At 43.7% G+C, this 18,413-nt stretch overlaps 1 long non-coding RNA gene and 1 pseudogene across 1 annotated transcript in view; one reads left to right on the plus strand and one right to left on the minus strand.

Annotated features, from left to right (window-relative positions):
- LOC137324191 (uncharacterized) overlaps positions 1–18,413 on the minus strand; it is a 51,881-nt gene that overhangs the window by 20,915 nt on the left and 12,553 nt on the right. The window lies entirely within an intron of this gene.
- On the plus strand, positions 5,841–7,290 carry LOC137324282 (putative nuclease HARBI1; annotated as a pseudogene).

Consider the following 18,413-nt stretch of genomic DNA (forward strand, 5'->3'; position numbering starts at 1 on the left):
CAAAATCCTGGAACTCCCTTCCTAACAGCACTGTGGGAGAACCGTCACCACACGGACTGCAGCGGTTCAAGAAGGCGGCTCACCACCACCTTCTCAAGGGCAATTAGGGATGGGCAATAAATGCCGGCCTTGCCAGCGACGCCCACATCCCGTTAACGAATAAAAAAAAAAGTTGGTGCAGTCATGGTCTTAATACTTTTCTCAAGGCGATATGTTTCCTTTACACATCCCTACAGTGGCCTTAAAAAATTACCTTTTTCTTCTATTGTTTCATTATTTCGTTCTATATTCCATTACAATCTCCACTTTTTGCCTTTTTAATTTGGTCCCCCACTGTGGAATATTGCTCAACAGATGCCTATTTTTAATTGTGACCATAAATGATACTCTATAGTTTTACATCACGTGTCAGGAAGAGGGACTTGTACAAGAAGATTAGTGAAAGGTCTGTAGACAGGAAGTCATTGTCCTACTGCTATTTTAGCAGGATATTTAGTATCCTGTTGATATTATTCTATGAGCTTCAACATTGTCACTGTTTTTGAAAGTGATCAGTTGCAATTTGCTGAATGTTGTTCTGTATAATACAGTATCAGAGCTCAGTACACAGGCAGTGCGCTAACAGCTAGATAACCCTGTAGCTTATAGAGTTAGCATATTAGTGATGTAATACAACTTTATAGCTATATTTCAAATCCAAACTTTAAGTTGCTTGCTCCAATTCTTCATTTTAACAATTGGAAACATTCAATCAACACTGTCCTGACCTCCCTTCCCAATCTTCCCTCCTTCTTTTCTGAAAATGATGCTTCTTGCTGTGGTATAGTTTCACAGGTAACTGTAAACCATACCCAAGTGAATATCCTTGATGGGTGTGCATAGACAGACAGTATTGGCAGGCTATTGCCCAGGGGAGGGGGGTCTTCACAATCAAACCCTATCCTAGCCTCACCTGACATTCACAGGTGTACACTTTCCACAGGGGTCACTGAATTCAAATCAAGACCAAGAACATTTGCTCAGTTTAGATCGCAAAAGGGCACTGAAACCAATTGTTGTGCCCCTACTGCTGATATTAGATAACTTAACGCAAACTGGATATTTAAGATGGGCCTTTCTGGTCTCCATGGTTCAGAAGCAATTTCAGACAATATCTTTTACTGGAGCCCTCAAGGATGTACACTGTTCAATTTTGAATTGTTTTTGTGAATATTGGTATACTATATACTGACACTTTAATTCATTTAGTAGCTGAATGTCCTCTTCTGTTGCAGCACAAAACGCTCTAATCTGAGTGGGCATGGGTGGAATTTGGGGTGGGACCTAGTTACATGGTGTTCCCTCCATTCTTTCCACCCATCAAAATTTCACTGAGCTTGGGGGCCGTCACATATGGGTGGGCATATTATGAAAATGTACAAATGAAGGAAATATGTCTCAGAACATATTTCTTAGCAATTTACGTCTTAGCAACGCTGAGATGCCTATGTGTCCTTGGGATCCAGTGTTGGTAAGGGCCTCAGGGGGACTTAAGATTTAAAAGGTTGTTTCAGCAATGCAATTGATCATAGAGCATTACCAAAACTGGCAGAAACAGGAAGTGGGAATTTAAAGGTTTTTTTATTGCTGTTCCTGCATCCCCATGGGCCTACTTACATTGAGACAAAGTGCTGGAGAAATTTCCTTCTGCCAACCTAAGCAAGTGACCCATTGGCACTATAAGTGGCACGAGCCTGAAATATTTAAATGCACCTCACCCCAGGAAGTGAGCTGAGCTCAGGTGGCAGGAGGCCGTCACCAGCGGACCAAGGGAACGGTCTCCGGCACTAAGGTAGGTGGTTGGGGGGGTGGGTCCGGAGGAGACCATGGTTGGGGGAGGGGGAGGGATAAAATTGAGCCTTAAAGCATGAGGTCAAATTCAAACCTTTTGAAAAATAAAAATACTGTCCATGTTATTGGTATGTACTGTACCTCATCATTTACCATCTAATGTTTCAAAGGGCCCATTATTTTAAGGTGATATATTAAGATTAAATTTAACCGTGGTCTGTTTATTTAAGTAAAACTATCCTGGTTAGCACTTTAACAGTACTACCTTTATAACCCCTGTGCTTGGCATTAAAAATATTTTTATATGAAAGTCAATGAAATCAATCCTTATTTTATTGCTTACTTTGGGAAGCACACAAAATGTGTTTGAGCAAAGAACGTTTAATAAAGAGGTTTTGTATGATTGCTGTATTAATTAATGAGAAGCCATAAAGAAATGTACATTATATCATAAGATGTACGTGAGAGTTAAGGTGAGAGCCTACTGTACAGTTTAAAAATGAATTGGTCTAACATGCAGCAAATCTATTTACATACACTTGTAGCATTATTCACAGTGCGTCGAAGGATATGCTGATTTACTGTTTTTTAGGAATGGGGGGTAATTTTAATTTTTGGCGATAGTGTCAAATGGGATGATTATGGATTGGCCGCCTATAATACCTCTCCCGCTTTTCGTTTCCATGATTCTGATCTGATATCGGCATTTTACACTATCACCAAAAGCTAAAATTATCCCCGGGGTATTTTGTTATGTAACACGCAATGGGGTACAAATTGGAACTTCTTGTGCCCATTTTACGAGAGTAAAACGGACATAACAGGGTCCAATTTAGGAATCAAATCCTGCGCCCCAAGGGTGCCTGAAAGATGTCTGACCCGATAATTATATATATAAATGATGGGCCAAATGCCTGTTTTAGGCCCCCGTACAGAAGTGGGGTAGGCATCAGGATTCTGCTGTGGCCGCCAACCGATAGTTTAAATGTTTTTTTTCCAGCAACGTCACTGTCGAGCTAGAAGGAGCAGGAGTGCTCCCCTGCCTCCACAGTATTTGAAATCATGCCCCCTCCCATTCCGAGACTTACGTTCAGGCCACTGCCGGTGAGGCAAGTGGCTTGACATTTGTGCAGGTAAAATGGGCGAGCTGCTTGTGGAGGCACAACAGGCACTGGCAGCTCGCTCAAATTAAGCAAATGAGGCCTGAGGCCAAATTTCAGGTGAGCCTTGGGCCTTTCGGTTGGGCACGTGTTCCGAGCGCACTGTTGGCTATACATCCGAAAATGGGTCATAACTAATTTCTGCACCAATGTATTATCAAGGGCACTGATTTACGCTGCCTGAATATATCAAATTCTCTGTTTATTAAATGGCGTTCTGGGATTTTTATCAGTGTTTTGGGGATTTGTTCTAGCGTTGATAAATAGATAGTTAAAGGATGTGTTTGATATGAAGAGAACGATTATATGTTGACGGAAGGGTCAAGAACCAGAGGACATAGATTTAAGGTGATTAGCAAAAGAACCAAAGGTGACATGAGGAAAAACTTTTTTACACAGCGAGTGCTTAGGATCTGGAATGCGCTGCCAGAGGGGATGGTGGAGGCAGATTCAAACATGGCCTTCAAAAGGGAACTGGATAAATACTTGAAAGGAAAAAATTTGCAGGGCTACGGGGATACGGTGGGTGAGTGGGACTAGCTGGATTGCTCTTGCATAGAGCCGGCATGGATTCGATGGGCTGAATGGCCTCCTTCCATGCTGTAACCTTTCTATGATTCTATGATAATGAAGAGTGTATTATGGTGGTGGTCTGTTTAGGACGTTGTTGATAATAAATATAATCCCTGCCTGACCTGCTCTATGGCCTCTTCCAAAAAACGTCACCTGGCTGACTTCTTTGTATATTCATTAAATCATAGAATCATAGAAATTTATAGCACAGAAGGAGGCCATTTGGCCCATCGTGTCTGTGCCAGCCGAGAAAGAGCTCTCCAGCCTAATCCCACTTTCCAGCTCTTGATCCGTAGCCTTGTAGGTTCCAAATACTTGTTAAATGAGTTGAGGGTTTCTGCCTCTACCACCCTTTCAGGCAGTGAGTTCCAGCCCACCCACCCCACCCTCTGGGTGAAAAAAATTCTCCTTAGCTCCCCTCTAATCCTTCTACCAATTACTTTAAATCTATGCCCCAAGGTTATTGACCTCTCTGCTAAGGGAACTAGGTCCTTCCTATCCAGTCTATGTAGATCCCTCATAATTTTATACACCTCAATTAAATCTCCCCTCAGCCTCCACCGTTCCAAAGAATACAACCCCAGCCTATCCAATCTTTCCTCATGGCTAAATCTGTCTCCATTTCTCCTTGCAAAAAAAACAGCAGACCATAAGCCCATTATTGTTACTCATGCTTTCAGTCTCCAACACCCAGGTCCATTAAGAAGCAATGCCGATTGGAACTACTGCTCATCAGAAGTGAACAATTCAGTATTGTCTAGGCCAGCTCGAGAATGGTAATTAGGAACTAATGCGCCCTTACTCTTTTCCAAATGATGAAAGAGCTTCACTAATTAGCACAATGAGGATCCTCCAGCCCCCACATTCCGACATCGAAGTTCATCTCATCCAATGAAAATAACTTCCATTGAGGAAGAAGAGTGTTACTGTGTCAACCCACAGCACAGAAGTACTTTTAGCCGCAGTGCACAAGTTCAGCCCAGGACCACCCCCCCTACCCCTAAAACTGAGAAGAATCAGCTCAGAATCCTTCCCCCCACTCCACTGAAAAGAACTCTGAGGAATTGTGAGAGGGAAAGTTCAGCTCATCTCATCTTCCCCTTCCCTCAAGTGTGAAGAACTTTGCGAATTTGGGAAAGGAAAGTTCAACATCCCCCGCAAATGAGAAGATTTGTGGGGTTTAGGGGAGGGAAAGTTTTGGTCAAGACTGCATCAGGGCAACAATGCTCCGTTGATGTCTGGTGTGTTCTTGGGCTATTCATTGCCACCACCTCTCTAGGGCCAGAGCAAGAGAGAGAGAGAGACAGATAGACAGAGAGAGAGAGAGATCAATAAAAGTAGACATTGGGAGAACAGAGATTGGGCGCAGAAAGTGAATGGGAGGATAGAGGCAGAGATTAGGGACAGAGAAAGAGAGAGATTGGGGACAGAGAAAGATTGGGGTCAGAGAAAGAGAGATTAGAGACAGAGAGAGAGAGATTGGGGACAAAGAGAGATTGGGGACAGTGAGAAATTAGGGATAGGGAGAGAGAGATTGGGATAGGAACAGAGAAAGATATTATGCTTCTAAAATGATGTTTGTGAAGCTCTAAATGTTCAAGTTGTAGGATCTGTTGCCATCCTGCTGCAATAATACTGACATTTAGCTTGGGCATTGTGCCAAATTGGCATTGACTGCTCTGACATCATTAACATTTCAAATCTGCTCATGTAAGGTTGTTTCTGAAAAAAATTACTTTGCTGACAAGTAAACAGATTTTAGGCTTGAATAAAAAAACCATCGTAAATTATCGTGAATGTTTAAGTAATAAACAATGATAAAAAATTATATTGGGGCTGAGAATCTGTGAGCCGCAGTTATGCCAGGAACATGCCCGGTTGTGCCCTCCAGCGCTGGCTCTGTCAGAGTTTGCATGGGGCTGGTGGGCACCCCTGCAACTATGGGCTTGGGCCTTTACCTGTCCCACGCTGCTGGAATCTCTGGTGCCTGGGGGGATGTCCAGGCCCCCCTCCCCAACCCAGACCTCATTTCCTCATTTACTGCCCCCTTGGACCCTGTGTAAGAGGATCGATACTGAGACTTTAATTTTAAAAAAGTGTTCTCATCTTTGGGGGTCTAGGTCACTTCTGTGGATCACCCAGTGGGGTTTACTTGCATTCCTCTGTAGGCCAGAACACCTCAACCGACTTGATGTACTGGTCTCTAGAGATATGCTGAGTCCCTTATGGTCTGGGAAAGCATAAGGAGACTTCACACTTGGCCTTGCTCCCTCTGACATGACTGACCTTGTAGTGGACGGGCAGTGTGTTCAAAGGCTGCAATCGCCCAAGGCTGTCATTGCACACCCGTGCAACCTTCTTCGCGAAGATCTTCCGCCTCGCTCCACTGCCATAACAGCTCTGTCTGTTGCAATGAAAGTGACCATTGCCCTGAATTTTTTTTAGCACTGTGCTCTTTCAAGATGCTACAAGGCTTCTGTGCAACATCAGCCAGGGAACGGTCATGATAGCGATTCGGTAGTCAGGGGCGTGCTCTTCAGCAGAGCTGTGGAGTTCATCCACTTTGCATCACACCCAGGCAAAAGAGGGAGAAAGTCAGGGAATTCTATCACAATGCTGGATTCCCCAGGATGCAGAGTGCCATAGATGGCACACACCAGGCACTGAAGGGGTCAAAAGAAACATAGAAACATAGAAAATAGAAGCAGGAGTAGGCCATTCGGCCCTTCGAGCCTGCTCAGCCATTCAGTATGATCATGGCTGATCCTCTATCTCAATACCATATTCCAGCTTCCTCCCCATACCCCTTGATGCCTTTTGTGTCTAGAAATCTATCTAGCTCCATCTTAAATATATTCAGTGACTTGGCCTCCACAGCCTTCTGTGGTAGAGAATTCCACAGGTTCACCACCCTCTGAGTGAAGAAATTTCTCCTCATCTCAGTCCTAAATGTCCTACCCCGTATCCTGAGACTGTGACCCTTCGTTCTAGACCCCCCAGCTAGGGGAAACATCCTCCCTGCATCCAGTCTGTCTAGCCCGGTCAGAATTTTATATGTTTCAATGGATCCCCTCTCATTCTTCTAAACTCGAGTGAATACAAGCCGAGTCGACCCAATCTCTCCTCATACGACAGTCCTGCAGAAGATCCGTTGACATTTGTGAACAGGAAGCGGTTCCATTCACTGAATGTTGTGATTGTTTGCGATGCAATCTAAAAGATTCTGTACACGAATGCCAAGTGTGCCAGCAGCTGCCTTGATGCTTTCATTCTGAATCACTCTACACTCGCTGACCTCTGCCATGAGGACAACCATGTTCAAGGATAGCTCCGCTGAAGACAAGGCATACACACTACATGTCTCCACCGAGGCAATTGAGAATGCAGGCAGAGTACGCATACAACCAGGCCCACGCAGCAACAAGACTTGTGGTGGAGAGGACCATGAGACTGTTGAAGAGCAGATTTCAGTAGCTGGACAGAGCCTGTGGGGAACTGGAGTACACGCCCCAAAGGGTTGCGAGAATCGTCATCGCATGCTACGCTCTGCATAATTCTGCACAGAAGGAAGGCCATGAATTCAGCTTCGATGACGAGGAGCCAGTGTTGCCCGAGGAAAGGGAGTTGCAGGCCCCAGCAATTCGGGAGGATGAACATTTGGGGGGATCATCTGGCTGCTACCTGGGCCACCTGAAATCAAATTGTACAGGAGGTGTTCAAACACTGATCAGCTACAGCAGCATACTGCACCGTCACCTCCTTCTGTGCCAGTTGCCAAGAAAATGATCTTCCTCAAAACCACTACTAACCTTACCATATGAATAATGAGCAGCTCTCAATGCCTCAATTGGACCAGTGGAATGCTCCCCTTAAAAAATTACTTTAATGTCCATGAACAAGCAAGTACAAGATCAGTGAAAAATGTACAGTAGTCAAAAACATGTTTTCCATTTGAAACTAACTCTGGTTCCTCTTGCTGACTAAGTGTCACTTCCTACCCCCTCATCTGTTGCTACTTCTAAGTGTCACTACAGGATCAGGCTGGCAGGAGATGGGTGGCTCCACATGCTACACAGAAGGGTCACGGGACTGAGGTGGCCTTCAGCTCATGGCAGCTGGCTCCTGACAGTGAGCCACTGCCGGCTGCATCTCTGTAGGGAGTTCCTGGGCAGCCTGGTCTCGCCTGCCACTATGTACAGGCATTGTGCTCTGAGGGGGTACTGCTGGAGTCCTGGCATATGCTGCAGACCTGAGCAGTATCAGGCACAAGGACTTCAGTCTCTGCCATTTCACTGGGTGCTGGATCTGCAACTCGACTGATGTGTTGGATGGCTGGTCTAATGGCAGCTATCAGTTCTGTCCAGGCCTGAGACCTGGCACTCACCACTGTCTGGAAGCCTTGATCAACACTGCACTCCAATCTGTTACCAATTGCCTCCAGAGCTGCAGTCTGTGTGTCCGTGGAGGTGGAGCCCCAACTGGTCCCTGGCTGCCTCTCACCTGAGGAAATGTCATTGCAGCTGCCACTTGCGACATCATTGCCTGCAAGGAAGAGATGTTGATGCAAAAAAGAAATGTAGACTCGACTGTCACACCTGCCAATTGCTGCACATCCTGGGAGATTGTCCTCAGAGCCTGGATGTTGTTCCTCAACCATCCCATCTCCAGGCGACAGCCCAGGAGGTCTGGATCCCGCAACTCTAAAACCATCGGCAGCCTTCTCCTCAGCCTCCACTGGGAAGAGAACACATCTTCGTCCAGCTCTGTGCTGGAAGATTCTACCAGTGACACTTCCTGAACTTCATTATGTACATTCCCTTGGGTGGATTACCCTAGGCTGGTGCTTGGGTGAGAAGGAGCAGCTTCCATGGGTGACCAACATTGACGGAGTTGGGAATGAGAGAGTTAGGATGGAATCAGCCTGCTGGCCTGCTGTCTGCTCTCCTACTCATCCTCCTTCTCCAGAACTACTACTTCCAGCTCAAATTTACCTCCTCCTCTTCCTCAGAGTCTTCTTCTGCCATTGGAAGCCCTCATCTGCAGGGAAAGATGTCTGACAGTGAGAAAGAGTGAACAAGCCCCCCCTCGCGATGAAGGAGAGATGGAAATGGGAGGTCGAATGTCCCTGGTAATGTTCTGGGCTGCCAGAACGAGATTGTAGGCATTGAGGTACTCACTTGGCACTGGTATTCTTCTACTGGCCTCAGTATCTGGCAAGTTGTCCAGCAACTTGTGGCAATGCGCAATTCACAGGGTATCTTTTCCTGGGCACAGGTTTCTGGCCGATTTGCACATTAATAACGATATGCGTTGTTCACACGTTGTTATTTTTTCAGCAAATTCCGGCCCAATATTAATCCTTTCCTCCTGTCTGTAGACTTAAGAGTCCTAAGTTTAACTCGGGGCTGGAATCGGGGGTGCGGGAGCCGGAGCAGGGGGCTGATTCAACTGGCCCCCTGGAGTGTGAGGCCTGGCAGGTTTTAACTCCTAGTCCTCATTTGAATGCTCCGACACTGACTCCTGCCCGAAGCCAGAAGGGTCGACGGCAACGCTGGTGGGTGGGAGTGCAAGTTTGTTAAGGGGGGGGCCAGGCTGTCGCTGGGGACCCTTGGAAATGATCCCCATCAAGGTAAGTAATGAAGGGGGGATCAGTAAAGTTCACAGTCAGGGGAGGGGCAGAGGGAGATAGCTTGGCCAGAGAAGGCCCCAGGTATCCTTGTAGGGCAAGGTGGAACACTCCTGCTCCTCCTGGCCCACAACGAATATTTAAGAAGTAAGAAAACACTCATCCAGGCCTCCTGTGGCCAGGATGCTGTTTGCTGTCAGCTTTCAAGGGCGGGTCTGAGATTGTGCAGGCCATTGTCGGCCCGCTGTTAAAATAGCATAATTAGGATGCGACTTTATCATTTAAATTAGGACCCCGCTCCTCTTGGGTGGGCAGCCTTCCTGTATCTGATTTCAGGTAAGTTAAGATGGTCGGGGGCAGGAACGGGTCCCCTCCCCTACCCGCTATCTTAAACCCCACCTGCTGCATTGTCACCAGGCAGGGTGGGTTTAAATAACCCCTGATATTTGAGTTTGATTGACAAGATCGAGCAGGAGAATTTGTAATAAGCAAAATCTCTTGGATGAGAGAACTAAAAACGCTAGAATCAAAAAAGCTAACTGCAGGTCGAAATCAACCAACCTCGGGAGTTAATCCTTAAAGCTTGAAACTGAGGCGCAAAATAAGGGACACCGTTTTTCCCCAAGGTCCAAGTTTGTGATCAAAGTCTTGAACTGCTGTGACTGCTGGGAATAAAGCAACAGACAGGAGCATAAATCCAGTCGAGCTACCCCAAAGGGGCAAATTAGAGTAAAGCAAGGGTAATAGGATTAAAATGTTTACCTTATTACATTACATTATCATATTGAGAGAGGGGACTAGTGACAGTAACTTGACGGCAGAGACATTTATCTGGATGCTTTATTATAGAACCTGGAGTAAAAGGCAATGCTTACTATGCAACTGAGAGGGAATTTCAAACATCAGAAAAATACACAAATTGAAAACTTTAAAAAATGAATGTGATTTTGTGACCTGAACACAGTGCTGGTTGTCTCAAACAACTTGTTTTTCTTTCTTCTAAACATTAATCTTCCTTCGTCATGCATGAATATTAGTAGATCGTTTAGAAAAATCCTGAAAATCTAAGGTGTAGCAAACAAAATATGAACTGGCTCAATGGAAAAGCTGGGAACATAAAGCTCTTTTTATAAGGGAAAACAAGTAAGAAAAAGAGGAAAACTAAACTAAACTTTCTGTCAGTCATTCAAAATGATTTTTTTTGTATCGTGGCTCCTTTAAGCTGCTGCAGGATTTAAAGGCAATGTGCTGGTTCCCATATCCTAGATGGTGAGCTCCCAATGACTGGAGTTCCTAACGCCGGGAGCTGGCTATCGTTATGCTAATTAGGCTGACTCCGTAAATTGCGGCAAGGTCAGCCTAATTCTCATTAGCTGAAGATGAATCATTCGCCACCAAGTGTCCACCTATGTGGAAAATCTAGGCTAGAAAATAATGAATTAGGAAACATACAAACCCAGAAAAATAAAAAAGAATGTTGAGTAAGAAATCCACAGCCATCGAACCAAGATTAACATATCTGTCCAGGTGTTTTACATGCAAACACCTCCCTAAAAGCATCCCATGGAATCTAATTGGGAATGGGACTAATTGAATAGCTCTTTCAAAGAGCCAGCACAGGTATGATGGGCTGAATGACCTCCTTCTAAGCTGTATCATTCTATGATTCAATGAATTGTTTGGTGCATGCAATGTTATCACCCCCTCCCCCCCATTATGGGCTGCATGCTAATAAATGGGTTTTGTTGAATTTCATATTGAGTATTTCATCCATTCCTTTGTTACCGCTAGACTTGACTATTCCAATGCTCTCCTGGCCGGCCTCCCATCTTCCACCCTCCATAAACTAGAGATCATCCAAAACTCTGCTGCCCGTATCCTAACTCTCACCAAGGTTCATTCATCCATCATCCCTGTGCTCGCTGACCTACATTGGCTCCTGGACCAGGAACACCTCGATTTTAAAATTTTCATCCTTGTTTTCAAATCCCTCCATGGCCTCGCCCCTCCCTATATCTGTAACCTCCTCCAACCCTACAACCCTACAAGATTGCTGCTTTCTCCAGTTCTTGCCTCTGGTGCATCCCTGATTTTAATCACTCCACCATTGGCGGCTGTGCCTTCAGCTGCCAACGCCTTAAGCTCTGGAATTCCCTCCCTAAACCTCTCCACCTCTCTACTTCTCTCATCCTTTAAGACGCTCCCTAAAACCTACCTCTTTGACCAAACTTTTGGTCACCTGTCTAATGTGGCTTGGTGTCGAATTTTGTTTGATAATCGCTCCTGTGAAGCGCCTTGGGACATTTTACTATGTTAAAGGTAATATATAAATGCAAGTTGTTGTTGTAAGCAAAAGCATTGGACCAGAAATTGCTGGAAAAATAATGGCAAATTCATACACACGCCATTATTAGTGCGTAAAAAAACAACAATTTGTGGCGAAGTTGAGATATGCATTGAGTTCCGATTCACCACAAGTTGCTGGATGATTTGCGCAGTTCTGCCGTTAGCCTCACCAAAATCAAAAAAATTACCGTCTCGCTGTGAGCCTCCCCATTGTGTGTCATGAAATTGCTGGATTTGCGCCGTTAATACGAATTAATCTTGCCGCTGCCATTTAGGACTGGTAATTGATGTCGTAAGGACCTTGTTAATGACATGATTTATGGTCCTGACATGCCACTCAACCTTGGAGGCCCCGAAAGAGAACAATGAAACTGTGGAGTATCACTTCCACAGGTAGTGAATTGTTTCTAGAGGTTTCTTAAATTTTAAATATTTTTTCTTACTTTTCCTTTCTGTCTCTTTTCTTTCTCTCTCTTAATCCACTCTCTTTCTTTTCCTCTTTATTTTTTAGTATGTATCTAACTTGGGTCTAATTTACCCTATTTCCTTCTCTGTCATTTGCTCTGTTTCTTTCTCTATCCTTAAATTTCATTGGTTAAGGAGATAGACCATTGGACCCGAAGTTCATAAGGTCCCAGATGCCCCGTTGATGTTGCCATGCCATTATCGATTCGCATTTCCAGCAATCTGCGCGCAAATATAATGTGACCTGAAGGGTGAGGGGTAAAAATAGAATTCTCGGCACTTGTTGTGAGATGTCTCAGCAATTTTTGGGTCATTGTTCTTCAAGGGCAAGACTATCCATAACACGAGAGAGAGACTGGTGACAGATGGTGTTTTTTTTTATTCGTTCATGGGATGCGGGCGTTGCTGGCAAGGCCAGTATTTATTGCCCATCCCTAATTGCCCTTGAGAAGGTGGTGGTGAGCCGCCTTCTTGAACCGCTGCAGTCCGTGTGGTGAAGGTTCTCCCACAGTGCTGTTAGGAAGGGAGTTCCAGGATTTTGACCTAGAGACGATGAAGGAACGGCGATATATTTCCAAGTCGGGATGGTGTGTGACTTGGAGGGGAACGTGCAGGAGGTGTTATTCCCGTGTGCCTGCTGCTCTTGTCCTTCTAGGTGGTAGAGGTTGCAGGTTTGGGAGGTGCTGTCGAAGAAGCCTTGGCCTCAACCCAGTCTAACCTCTTTTCCTCTTTTTATCCCCTAGCTATGCCTGAAGAAGAAGTATAGGAAGAAAAAGAACCAGATCCTTCTCCATGTGGCTATGACAACATTTCACTTTCCGTGCTGTCGCTCACTCTCTCCTTCCCAAGCACCAGCTCAGAGATGTTCACCCATGGGGAATTAGAGAGTGAGCCAGGGGGGAGTACATTGGGTAACTCATTGATCACGATTCATCAGGAACTCCTGGTGTTTTAAGATCAGAAGGGAGCCGTCGTTGACCAGAATGCCAGGAAAGGTCAGCCATCGGTTGAAAAACATGGAATCCAGATCTCCGGACTCCTGCTTTTAAAAGAAGGATACAGAGCACTGGGGATTTGTCAGACAGTGTGCAGTAGATAGTGGGTCCATCATACATGTGATTCCAATCTGACACCATGGGCCAGAACTTGATAAAATAACAGCATGTGAACAAATCATGGCATTATTGATGTGCCAATCGGCCAGCAAATTCAGGGGATTAAGAGGTACGCCATGAGTTGCGAATCTGCATAACTTGCTGGTCGATTTACACCGCTCCACCATTTGCTTTGCACAAACGGCATCTCACTCTTAGCCTTCCCATTATTTTTAAGAACTTGCTGGATTTGCACATTAATTGCCTATTAAACTGGCCGCAGAAAATTAAGTCTGGTAATTAATAGTGTAAGTACCCTTTTAACGACGTGATTAATTATTAATGACTGCCAATCAACCTCTCTGGCCCAGAAAGAGACCAATTTAAACTGCGGAGTCTCATTCCTTCAGGAAGTGAATTGATGGAAATTTTAAAAATGTCAAATTTAACATTTTTTCTTACTTTTCCTTTCTGTCTTTTGTTTCTCTCTCTGAATGCAATCTTTCTTTCCCTTATCTTTATTTCTCTTTCTGTACCTGATTTAATTTTAATTCACCGTTTTTTTAAGTCATTCCTCTGTTTATTTCTCAATCTTTAAATCTCACTGGCTAAGGAGATACACTGTTGGACCAGGCAATCACTAAGGTCCTATATGCCCCGTTGCCCTTGCTGCGCCATTATCAGCTCGTACTTCCAGGATGTTGAGTTGAAGGGTCCAGAACAAAGTCTAACTAATGGCATACGCTGTGAGATGTCCCACTCCAGCAAGTTCAGGCATAATGTGATTGACTCAATGCCCTCAGGGCAACTAGGGATGGGCAATACAAGTTGCAATTGCAATTTTCAGGTACAAATGGGCAGAATGTGCCCGTTTGTATCATGCACTAAGCAGCCTAACCAGCGTTCCATTTATGTTCCTTAAAGGGACCACTGGTGGCTGCTCAAGAAAAGGCCCAAAAATTTATTTTGGAGACTTCTGTTGGGGCCAGGAGGAGCAGAAGTGTTTTATCTTTTTCTTCCAGATGTTGTCTGAGCTGCTGTATATTTTCAGCATGTTATGTTTTTATTTTAAAAAAATACGGACTAGATTGTAAATAAAATTAACAATCACTTACATTTGATAAAATGAAAAAAAAAATGGCGTCGCCGGACTGTGTTGTCTGTTGAAGGGATATTGTTGCTCTGAAGCTCAATATCCAGTGAGAAAATCTAGATTGCTTCATGCAGGTGTAATCTTTTTCCAAGGGTTTGTTTTGTTCACTCAGTTTGGTACAATGTCTAGTATGTCACTTTAGTAAACAAATGCAGTGATTCGAAGAGATCTTCACATCGCTGATCACAACTATGGTTAATAAAGTTTTTCAAAGGCAAGTGATACAACCTCCCAATCGCTCACACTATTGGATCTGCTGCAGTACAAACGTTTCCTGTAGGCCAATGTCCTCATTCTGAAACTGAACTTTCACAGCAAGCTGCTTTTGGCTGTTCTACGAACTCAGCCAATTATCTCTAACAATGCTTCTTTTATTTCTTAACTTTGATCTACTATTTGAAGAGCAATGAACTGGGAGTGTTGCTGATAAGTCAGGTATCCTTGAGTTATAAGTGTTTCTAATAATTTCAATTTGTTTCAGCAGTGTAGAGCCTCCCCCCATACAATTCCTTTTGACATGTTAACTTCTATTGAAAATAAATAACCAGAAAGAAAGACGTTCCATTTATATAGTGTCTTTCTTATCCTTAGGACTTCCCAAAATGCTTCACAGTAGTTTTGAATTGTAGTCATTGTTGTTATGTAGGGAAAGCAATAAGAAAATCTAACATTGTTTTATCTTTTTCAAGTGTTGCTTCTGGTCACTCAATTTGGCCTGAAAAGTGACAATCTTAGCCACATTTCTTTTTAAAAGTAAGTCGTAAAAAGCCTGTAATTTGTCCAGACTTATGGTGCTGGACCACCAACTAGTCTCATCAGCAGAGAACAAATCACAGCCATTTATTATTGTCACTTATCTGATGGAAGCTTCATTATCACTGCTTGTTTTACAGGGTTAAAATCTGTCAGGCGTCCCTGACAGTATATAAACATGTTAGCTTGTGGAGGAGGGCCTATAACTCAGTGTCACCACTGATTATCGTGTATTGGAACAACTGACAAGAGGTTACGACGATTTTTAAATACTTTGCAGTGAAAGCTATGGAGTAAACAAAGTGTCATTCTTATTTGCCTTGTTGGTGCTCTAAGACAAATAAAAGTGATTGAAAAGTACAAACAATAGATGATTGGGCCATATGACTGAGTTGACAACAGTGCAGACATGACAAAGTCCACGCATGGCCAGACAGGAGATTCCTCACAGAATTCCTGCAAGTCCTGGTTGATCCTGCTGAAGATATACAGCTGGATTCATCAGACATTTGTGTTTCCCCATTAAACTTTATGAGGGGTCGGGTCCCCAGCTGGTTTTTATGCATGAGGACAGAACTTTTTCCTCTGCAAAATTCTGATATATTTCTGTTTTGATCTGCTCACTTCCTTCCTTATTTTGCAATACCAAATGATGCACAGATAACTATTCTTAGTTTTGCATCTGCTACTGTTACCTCAGCACTAAATTATTTTAATGTGAAAAGTTACGTAGAGTATACATTCCAAGATGATTAGAAAGAAAACAGTCAGATTATGTTTACTATGTATTATTGCCTCTTTACCTGAAGTAATTCTTTGTTATATAAAGTAAAATAAGCAAAGTCTAGTAATTGTGATTGACCATTACTATATATTTTAGAAGATGTGCATTGAAACTGTACAGCAATCTTATTCACTTTCATGATGCAGTATTGCTAAAACCACTCTCTTTTTACAAGCAAGACTACTGGAATCGGAAATGAAGTGTAGACTTATTTACATTTTCCACAATTTTATAGTGTGCAAATGATATCTTTTGTTTTGTTAACAGAAGCTTTTTTGAATGACACTGGTGCAGTGAACTAACGGACATACAGAATAAATTGCATACAGCCAGTGGGCATTGATTTCAATGTACGAAAAATTAGGGCCTTGCAAAATTTACCCTACAGTGCCTTTTAATATAATATAATAATTTGGTGTGTTAGCTTTAATGGAGCAATGGGACATTTTTTCCATGCTCTCAAAATTCCTCCTAGAATGAAATTGCTAAAAACCCAAAGTGCTTTAAAGCCAAAGAAGAACTGCTTTGAAGTGTAGTCACTGTTGTAATGTAGGAAAACGTGGCAGTCAATTTGTACACAGCAAGGTCCCTTAAACAGCAATGAGATAAATGATAATTTGTTTTAGTGATGTTGGTTGAGGAATAAGTATTGGTCAGGACACCGGGGAGAACTCCAATGCTCTTCCAATCGTGCCATGGGATCTTTTACATTCACCGAGAAGGCAGATAGGTCCTTGGTTTAATGTCTCATCTCAAAGACAGCACTTCAGCAGTTCCCCTTTCCCCTGAGCAAGGGGGCTGATCTGGAAAAATGTTTTCAAAAACTTTTCCTTTCTTCAGGGGTCCAGACCACTCGCCTGGCCTGGATCTCACAAATGTGGCCCACGTACTCCTATACATCAACTGTACAGTTGATGTACTGCCCTCCACTGTTATGTCGGGACCCCATCCAGCCTATGGAGTGAGAACTCAATCCTGGCTCCACTCATCAGCCGTCATTTGCCTTGTAAGGGCTGGACAGAGGCTTCATTCCTTAAAAGGCAACCGGGAAAGCCCAGGAAATGGCAGAAATATGGCACAACCAAGTCTCTGCCATTTTCCTGGCTTCTGTTGATCTCCTGCTTTAGATACAGTGGAAGACTTGTAAAACGCTCAAAGAAGGTCAGGGCCATGAATTTTAGAAGCAATCTGCAGGTGGCACCTGCCCATCTATTTTCCCATCACTCACTGCTTCTCCTGTACACCTGCCCAACAGTTCCCAGGCTTCCTCTTCATATGGGATGAAAGTTGCCCCACCTGTAGCTGTTCTCTGACATTAGTTACGTACCACTTTCTCCTTAAAGCAGAAAGTAGATGGTGTGAAGGTTCTCTACTTGTTGTTAAGTGGAATGCAAACCAAGTGCCAATAACCATTCTTTAATGGGGGTAATAATAGGTACAGGAAATTAGTAACAATGTATCATGTGAGGCTTTTACCATTTGCAGGGGAAGCAAGAGGGTGTGAAAGGTATCATTGTAATTTGTGTACATTTCTGGTAAGTTGTATATGCTGTTCAACACAGTGAGGGCAAGGTGGCTGCAAATGTGAAGCATACTTATTACATTACATTGTTACAAGATGTCACTGTTTCCTCTTACCTTGGCTATCCTGGGAGAGTCATTCAGCTTCTTCCTGTACTAAGAAACCATGCGGGGACTGGTGGAGGTAGCACTGACTGCCGAGGCCAGCTTCTGTCTCTTGGTGCTAAATAAATGCTCCCAACTTTCTCTTATTTGAGCCAATTAAACCTCTACGGAGGAGTCTGAAAACTTGGGGGCTCTGGGTTCTGCTGTATCACCCTCAGACATGCATCTTCTTGCACTCTTTGAAGTCCTTGCTCCTTGGCGTTACATCAGTAGCCTGTCCCTTTAAGCTGCTGCAGCCAGTTAAGCACTGCAGCAGCACTGGTTTCCCACCTGTCCTAGAGGTGAGCTCCCACTATAGAGCACTAATAGCTTTGAGAGCCTGCTCTGATTAATGGCTCTAACGGAGGAATATACTGTGAGGCAGAGTGAGGTCACACTAATGGGTGGCAGTCCCCCCTTGACATATTCCCAGTGGGAACACCACCACAGTGGTAAATTTAGGCCCCTAAGTAGTGAATTATCCGTGAATTGGCTGGACTGTTAGAAGGATGTAAAGTTGGAAGGAGATATCTTTTTAATAGTTTTGCCTTTTTTCCCTATTTTTTGGATGCTCCAGTAGCATTTGCGCAATACATTAAAATAAAGAATGAAAGCTGTGATTTTTCTATTATCTATGGAGCACACACTAAGTGTTCTGTCTCTTTACTGTGTCCTGTAATTCAGCTCAGTGCTGATAAAAGCACATCTGATTTGCCAAGAAATTGTATTTTTGGATCATAATTCTAACAATGGGAGTAGATGGAAATGATACATTGCATTTCATTGCCTGCATCCCACATGCGCTCAGCCAGACTCTTTAAGTCATTACAGAAATGATTTTTCAAAAAAAAGAGATACAGAATAGAAGATACATTTGTCCTACTGCTTGAAGTCTGACACTCATAATATTTTCAGCAATTCAACTTTTCTTTTAAGAGCTTTAGCATGAAATATGCTATTTGTG

Source organism: Heptranchias perlo, chromosome 8 (assembly GCF_035084215.1).
Source record: "Heptranchias perlo isolate sHepPer1 chromosome 8, sHepPer1.hap1, whole genome shotgun sequence".
In the NCBI taxonomy this organism is placed as follows: Eukaryota; Metazoa; Chordata; class Chondrichthyes; order Hexanchiformes; family Hexanchidae; genus Heptranchias; species Heptranchias perlo.